The sequence below is a fragment of the Miscanthus floridulus genome, chromosome 3 (assembly GCF_019320115.1).
Source record: "Miscanthus floridulus cultivar M001 chromosome 3, ASM1932011v1, whole genome shotgun sequence".
NCBI lineage: Eukaryota > Viridiplantae > Streptophyta > Magnoliopsida > Poales > Poaceae > Miscanthus > Miscanthus floridulus.
In genome coordinates, this window is record NC_089582.1 from 60,505,417 (window position 1) to 60,513,594 (window position 8,178).

General features: G+C 41.3%; 1 pseudogene; it reads left to right on the top strand.

Annotated features, from left to right (window-relative positions):
• Nucleotides 1-486: 486 nt before the first annotated feature.
• Nucleotides 487-6,298, top strand: LOC136543802 (uncharacterized; annotated as a pseudogene).
• Nucleotides 6,299-8,178: the final 1,880 nt, after the last annotated feature.

Consider the following 8,178-nt stretch of genomic DNA (forward strand, 5'->3'; position numbering starts at 1 on the left):
TGCCACCGGGTCACCGAGGAGGTCCGCCATCACCCGGAGGATGACTACGTGTAGCTTCACCTCCTCCACACCGTCCATCTGGCCGGTGCCACTGTAGTCGGTTTGTCATCGCCTCAGCTCACGCAGGTAGGCCACCGGGGGTTGGCTCGGGTCTTGCTGCGACCGGCCCGAGGCCGTGCGGGTTTCTGTGTAGCTCGCCAGTGGGTTGTCTATCGCTGTCGTGCCTTCCCCGACCCCTTAGCGTCATTGCCACCGCCACCGGCCGGTGTCTTCGGTCGTGCTCTGCTTCTGAGGAGGGGAGAAGGTGAGAAAAGAGAAATAGAGAATGTCTTAGGGTCCTTTGTGCAAAGTACGTGACTCATATGAACAGTAGCTGACCAAATAGATAGAAGCATAGGGGAACTTTTGCAAAACTGCCATCGCATCGGGCTTGGCCACGCATTGGTCGGCTTGCTGGGCCGTTCACGCCGTGCGTTGGGCTAGCCGATGGCCGCCGTGGCTGGGTCACCGGTCGGGCGCGCCTGTGGGCCGTCCGCCTACCACCTAGGCCGCGCGCCCACTTGGGGACTGCTGGGTCGCCGCGCCACAATGGGCCACACGCGCCTGCAGGCCGAGCTGGTCGCCCCGGGTCTTTTCCTGCTGTGTTGTTTTGTTTTGGTTAAATTAGTGCTCTTCAAAAATTGAAAGTAAAGTGTAGAAAATTCATAAAAATGCCAAACTAGTTTTGTTGAGTTTCTAAAATCATGATCTACCTAGTAGTGTATTTTGTTCATATAGACTTGGTATATTTTTAGGGTTGCTCAAATTATTTTAAAATGCTTAATACTGTTAAAAGGAGAATTTATAGGAATTTCCGTGATAAATCGGTGATAGTGTTAGCTCTAAAAATTTTATGATAAATTACTAATATTATTAACTGCTCACGGTAATTTTTATAGTTCCAGAATAATTAGTTTGCTAGGTAGATAATGATGCTCTATTTTGAATAATGAGTAAATCGATAGAATGAATAAAGAAACACATTGGTTTATATAACTAAAATAATTATTGAGAAATAACGCCTTATTCGATAACATGGATACGTAGACCAGCGTTAGGGCTATCTCGTTAGCTTGTGAGGCGTGATTGAATTTTTAAGCATTTTGGCTGTCGTTGATTATTTACATTTATGCATTTGCATCAATGTATATCATATAGGTACGATGATGGATCAACGGATCAAGTGAAGGATGATTGGGAATCCAAAGATGGTGTAATGGTATTCTCTTTAGGAGATGATGCAATGGGCTTTCTATTCAGTTGATGGTGGATTATCTGAAGATGCAGATACTAACTTTTTAATATATATCTTACCCAGGCAAGCCATGGTGCATAACTCCTACTCTTCTGCAGTTTAAATTATATTTGTGCATTAAGTTTTAAAGAGTTGAATGAAACCCACTTACATATATATATATATATATATATATATATATATATATATCCTATGAGTCTTACTAGTATGATAGGATGGTATAGATTGCTATGCTACAGGACTCTGGTAGAAGTCGAGTGATTGCCTGTCACTCGCGAGAGATAGGAAATGTATTACTGTATTATTATCACTTGGAAAATATATAAAAATGGTGGAAAAGAAAATGGTAATCGGGTAGGGATATGGTTTGGGTATTGATGGGTGTAAGAGGTTGTGTCACCGTGGACATGGGGCATGGCTTGGTTACACTGCTTTCCCTGTCTGTGTCGGTTAAGTACCGATCGTTGCATAAGGCATCGTGGGCAAGTCACAGATTTATTATCCCAAGCATATATTTGTGTATGGGCGCTTGGAAGGCTTGTTGCTCTCTTGTCGTGGGTTCTGGCTCTTTCTGGACCGACTGTCAGGGTTTCTTTTTGGTGGAGAAGGTCCTTGCACTGCACTAAGTCCGGGACTCAGGGGCGGGGGCTTCGAGTCCTAGTTTGGACGAGGACCTAGGACCCCAGGACAGGAGGGTGATGGGTTGGTTCTGCTTGTGCCTGGGGTACAAGCGGGAAGTGTGTTTTTTGGGTACCCAGCTGGGGGCATTGATTCACGAATCGTAGGGCGATCCAGTACGGCTTGTTTCGTGTCTAGTACCGTAGTAAGAACTGAAAGATGGAAGGTGGAAAAAGGAAATATGATTGCTTACCACCTGTTTGAAAGTAGCATAGGTGCTTACATAGAATGGTTAGTTAATGAACCAATACGGCTATCAATAAAAATTGAATACAAGGACGCACGCTTAGTAATGCTTTCTGCAAATGCAATAAACCCACAAGCCAAATAGTGTTGCATATCCTTGAAGCCTTTTCTTTTCTCCTATCGGGTAAGTCTTACTGAGTATAATTGAGTACTCAGGGTTTTCCTCCCCCTGTTGTAGGTGACAGGTGGATGCTAGAGGTGACCCGTGTGTGTGGATTCCTCCTGGTGGGCTCAGAGAGGATTTCCTTACGCTGCGATCGTAGTTTTTATTTATAACTTCTTACTAAATGTTTTTATGAATGAAAGTATTATAATATGATGTCATAGTTTAGATATCAATGCTTTATCATTTCATGAATAGGTATTTATTTCCGCTGTAATTCTGATCACATGTTTATATTCTGCTGTTCAATTAAATTATATATAACTCTGATAATATGATTACATTATGCTATTATAATAATAAATATTATACTCTGATGTTGTATTAAAAGTGATGTATGAAATGGTTAAGAACGATGTAAGCTTTATCCTCTCATTTGTGATCCTGATATAGAAATGTGGATTTTTGGGTTCTCCCCTGGGGTGTGCCCAACGGAACCAAGTAATTTAGTGTCCTTCTTTGGGTGCTTAGTGTCTAATAGAAGACAAGCACTCCTGGGAGGCATTAAATTAGGCGGTTCTGCCACAACCAACTCTGTCGTGGCTCCCGCACGCCTCCTCTCTACTACGCCTCCCGCTGGCCTTCCTCTCCACCAGCGCCGCGCCTGCACCACCGTGGCGTGCTCCCCCACGACCGAACCACCGCGGCGTGCTTGCCGCGTGAGGCCACACCACCTGACTGTTGCTGTCGCCTCCACTACAGGCATCGCGTGCGTCCTATCGCTAGGGGCCGCACAACCGCCCGCCCGTTGGCATCCTCCTTCTCCACCGTGACCGCACGACTAGGATCCCACTGTATCATGCTTCGTCCTCCTGATTGCCATGTTTTGCTGAAAAACGCATGTTGCAAGCGTATGTTTTTAGTGTTTCAGGTATATGTTGCAAGTGTTTAAGATGAATGTTACAAAAGTAGATCGGAATGTTGCATATGTTGCAATGGTTGTACACATATGTTGCAAAGGTATGTTACCAATGTTTTATCTGTGTTTTCTGGATGCATGTTGCAAGCGTGTTTATCTAGATGTTGCATATTTCTCACACATACGTTGCATGTGTTTTATCTGGATGTTGCGTTTGGTTGCAATAGTTTTCAAGTGTTTTCAGGTGTTTTTTCAAGTGTTTTCAGAAGCATGTTTCAAGTGTTTCATCTGCCTTCAGACATATATTGCAACTGTTGTATTTGAATATTTTAAAAACAGATCAGGTGTTGCATCTCTTCTCCTCGCCTTTTGTTGCATCGTCTCGATGTGTCTTTCTCCCGACCGGCAGGGCATCCATACGACGCCGACCGGGTCCTTCCGAATCGAGGGCACCGCCCCCTTCCTCTCTTGGTTCTTGGGTGGGGCAGGCCCCGCATGAAGCGCATGAAAAGGAGTGCAGCACGCGGACGTTCGTCCAGACGTCTGAACGTTAGCGCTGCCGATTTATTAGGGCAAATTCTTTGTAAGGCCTTGCAGAGTTTCAAGGTTTGGGCTCGCCAAGCCCACACTACGAGAGTAGGAACGTCGGTACGGGCCTCAACGGGGGGCTCCCTTGCTTGCAAGGCCCACTGTCCACATATAGACCAGGCGCTAGGGGCCCGACGTCCGAGACTCCATGGATTGCCTCTGCTACCTCACGGAATGCTCGTACCTCCGTAAGCCGCTGCTTCCCATCCGCTACTCCTCCCTGCCAGAACCGGAGGCCGAGGAGGAGCCCCTCCTCGTTTCCACGCTGCCAAACTCGATGCTCTGAACGGGCGACTGTTGCGCTCTTCCTCCTCCACTATCAGCTGTCCTGCTCTCCCTCTCCTTCACACGGCGACGGTGGGAAAGGAAGCGCCCACAGCCTGTTCGATGTAATTCCTTTCATGGCTGACGAGACGCCACTTTCTATTTCAGTCTTACAAATGAGCCTCAGTTGCTCAATCCTTAATGTTTACTGTCTGAGTATGCTTTTGTTTTGGGAAACCGTTTAAGTCTGTCTGCGAACTTAGAAATTTGCTCCTATTGTTTAGCCCCCCATTTGTGGACCATTTGTCCAGCTTGCTGCAAATTGGAGCATACCTTGGTCAAGATTTGTAATGCTACATTAGCTAGTTTCACTCATTCATGTCAATAACTCAGCGCACAGTGAGATTATGTGCAATTTCTTTGGTATGGTAGTCATATTCAAAGTGTCTAGCTAATCTTGTAGGGGCTGCTTTACTGTCTAATATGCTTTCCAAATATGTTTTGTTGAATTATGCATGCATGATTAGGAATGTCTGGAAGTTGATTGTTACCATTTTCCCTTTTTTCTGTAAAGAGTAAAACCACATTTTTGTGCTTTCCACATAAATTCTTACTGGAGACGATGTTAAGGTACAGTTAGAATAGTTACAATGTTGATGGTCACATTATCAATACTACATACTGATAAGAATTTATCACATCGGTGTTGTCATGTACCAGATATATAGACTGCTTGGTTCAGCTTCTAAAAAGTGCTTCTGCTGTCAAAAGCAGAAAGCCAACCAAATAGATAGAACCAGAAGCTGCTTTTCCAAAAGCGTCTGCTTTCACCTAGTCAATTTTTGCAGCACCTTGAATCCTACTTTTGACTTTCAGCCTTAGAAATGGGTGGAAATAGAGACGCTTTACAACTGTTTCAAGGGAGATAAAGATAGGGTAGGTTTTATAGTTATCTCAACCAAACAGCCTACAGCTTTTTCACAGCACATATCTCATAGCAACTTTTCCACAACTCACAGCTCACAACGGATTTTTCACAGCCCATAACTGAACGAAACACACCCATAAGCTTATAAGAATTATTTATGACAAATTATTTGCCTTTTTTTTAATCTTGATTACTGGGATCTATTTTGGCTCCACTGATATGTGAAGCAAATACTTCCTACAATTCTCCATGATGGTTATCAAGTTGTCTACATCTAAAATGCTGGGACATGATCACATTCTAATGTGCTATTTTGTATCAGCAGGAGCTTTCAGTTCTTTCTCCAGTTGTTCCATGGGAGGTTGATGATATATGGAGAATATATGCAGGTTATTTCTTCATCTTGCATATCCCCTTGAGCTTTGGAGGGCTTGGTGTGGTTGCCAAAGTGCTACAGCGCTCCTCGCTTGACTCAATGACAACAGTAGGTGGCGACCTTTTTGTTAACTAACAAGTTTGACTCACTCATTTTAATGTACCTGAATTGGAAGCCTTTATATGGACACTGCCTTTTATAGAATGACATACTCTGTCGATGCAGGTAACTTCTACAGTCATACTTCAGTTAGCAGAGCTTGTTTTGACCTTAGCGCTACTCCAGTACACTGCAAAGCCAGGGCAAAGCTATTCAACCTTTCTTTTCTGGGAAGGTTTTTACAGAAGGGAATTGGGTCAAAGAGACTGTATTAGGCTTTGTAGTTTTGATGGCCCTGGTATTGACCACATCCATGTTAGCTGATAAATTGGTAGGGTCTGAGGTAAGATTTTCATCAAGCATATTGATTTCTCTCATACTGTGCATTAACGTTGCTCTACTACACTACAATAATTTGTTTTTGGTTAGAAGGGGTCTAAAAGTTTTTTGGGCCCTTGCAGGATGCATATGATCCGATATTAAAGGAGATCCTTTCTGAGAGTCTGGCCTCTGCTCTATTGTGTTTCTTTCTCTACTGTGTTATTGCTCCGCTATCAAAAGAAACCATCTACCGTGGGTTCCTTTTAACAGCTTTGTCACCTTCAATGAAATGGCGAGACGCTGTCGTGATCAGTTCACTTGCGTTCACTGTAGCACACCTCTCCGGTAAAAGTTCCATTCAACTGTTCGTTGTTGGATGCATTACAGGGTTGGCTTATTGTCGAACTGGAACTTGGTCTGCTTCTTTCACCATCCATTCTCTGTATAATGTAGTATTATTGTATATGGCTTTAGTATCATGATCATTTTTTAGTATAATGTGAATGCAAGTGCTTTCACTTTAGTCTGATTATTGCAGCGGTTGTACGCTCGCTTAGACCTTCACTCTCTCCCGTAGTCATCGGGCTAGGATAATCGATGACCTCCGCATGCACTATATCACAAGGTTAACCTAGTCACTACTGTTAACCCTACTACGATCATATACCACGTAAACATATGTAATAATAAATAAAGCATGCATCGACATAGACCAGAATAGCAGTGACTTAGCATAAGCAACTAACTTTCAGAATATCGTTGTAGTTTGATTTTTCCTCTTTGAACTTCGAAACCAGACTTCTTACCCCTGAACTCTCAAATCTGTATAAATTGCTCTCTACCCTGGTTTAGAGTGGTTTTGAAGACGGTTTTGTTCTTTTTTTTTAGTTAAAAATGATAAATACTTGATAAGGTTTTAAGCCACAGAACTACCTCTATGCTTTTAAAACTTCTGAAAAAATCAAGAGATGGATTAGGATACGAAAAATTAAATAAATATTTAGAGCTCATGAAGATTTCTATAGATGCTTTAAAAAGAGATATTTCACTCTAGGGACATAGAAATTATATAAAAAACTAGAAAATTCTCAAAACATTCTAATTGATATGTAAATGTGTTTTGAAAAATTTTCAAAACAAAAAAAAACATAATATGCAACCAGCATGAATGCATTCAATATTAATGTATGTTGCATTCATTCTAGTTTCATTCATACTTTTTTCATGCAAAGTTTTTAAAACATGTTTATACGTCGATTAAAATTTTTGGGGATTTTGTAGAATTTTTTTGGATATTTTTTTCCATTTTCCTAGAGCTAAACCTTTTTTTAAGTTTCTAAGATGATTTCATGAGCTCTAAATATTTTACTGGATTTGTCATATCTCAATCTATATCTAATTTTTTTTCAGAATTTTTAAATGCTTATAGAAATCTTTTGTGGTTTAAAAACTTTATCAAGTACGACCCAGATTTTTTTAACTGAAAAGGACAAAACCACCTTTAAACCAACTCCAACCCAGGATATGGTGGTAATTTGAACGGTTTCGAAAGCTTGGATGGTAAGATGTCTAGTTATAGAGTTTGAGGAGGAAAATTAAACTACGGCGATAGTTCAAGGTAGAATGGACTTTTTCCTTCGAAAATGTTTTATATCTTTTGAAGCTGTTTTTTAAATTTTAAATCCATCACTCCCTCTGGACTTCAAATGTAGGACTTCTAGCTTTCGCAAAACTGGTGCTTCGATCGAAGTGGGGTTAGGCTTCCCTCGAACTTGTCTTCCTTGTGCATGTTCCTTGGATACTCATCAGCCTATGTCCTTGTCGGCATGTCGACTTAGTCCAAAGATGAGTCCATTTGCCTCACATTTCCTGTGATTTTGTAATATACTCCAAAATACAAGGAATAGTCAAATATGAAGTTATATCCAAAGTCAACTGGTGTATTGATGTTAATTTATGTATATGAATGAATGAATTTGCTACTAAAAATGAGTAGTAAAATGTGTGCATAGTATGCACTAGTAACCCCGTCCTGCAGCAAGTGATCGATCAAAGAAGTAATTACCTTTAATAAAGATCAACGCTGCACTCGTGTAGCACCTAAACTCATCCAAGCACATGCATATCCACACTCCCTCTGTCCAAAATAGTTGATGCTTTTGACTTTTAGATGTCTTATTTAATTTTTTTGCAAAGTAATAAAATAAATAAGTTATTATTATTAAAATATCTCTAATGATAAAAATAAGTCATAACAAGATAAATAATATTTATATAAAGCTTTGAATAAGACGAACGGTCAAACAAGATGTCTAAAACTAAAAGACGTCATGTATTTTAAGACAGGGAGTACTTCGTAGAT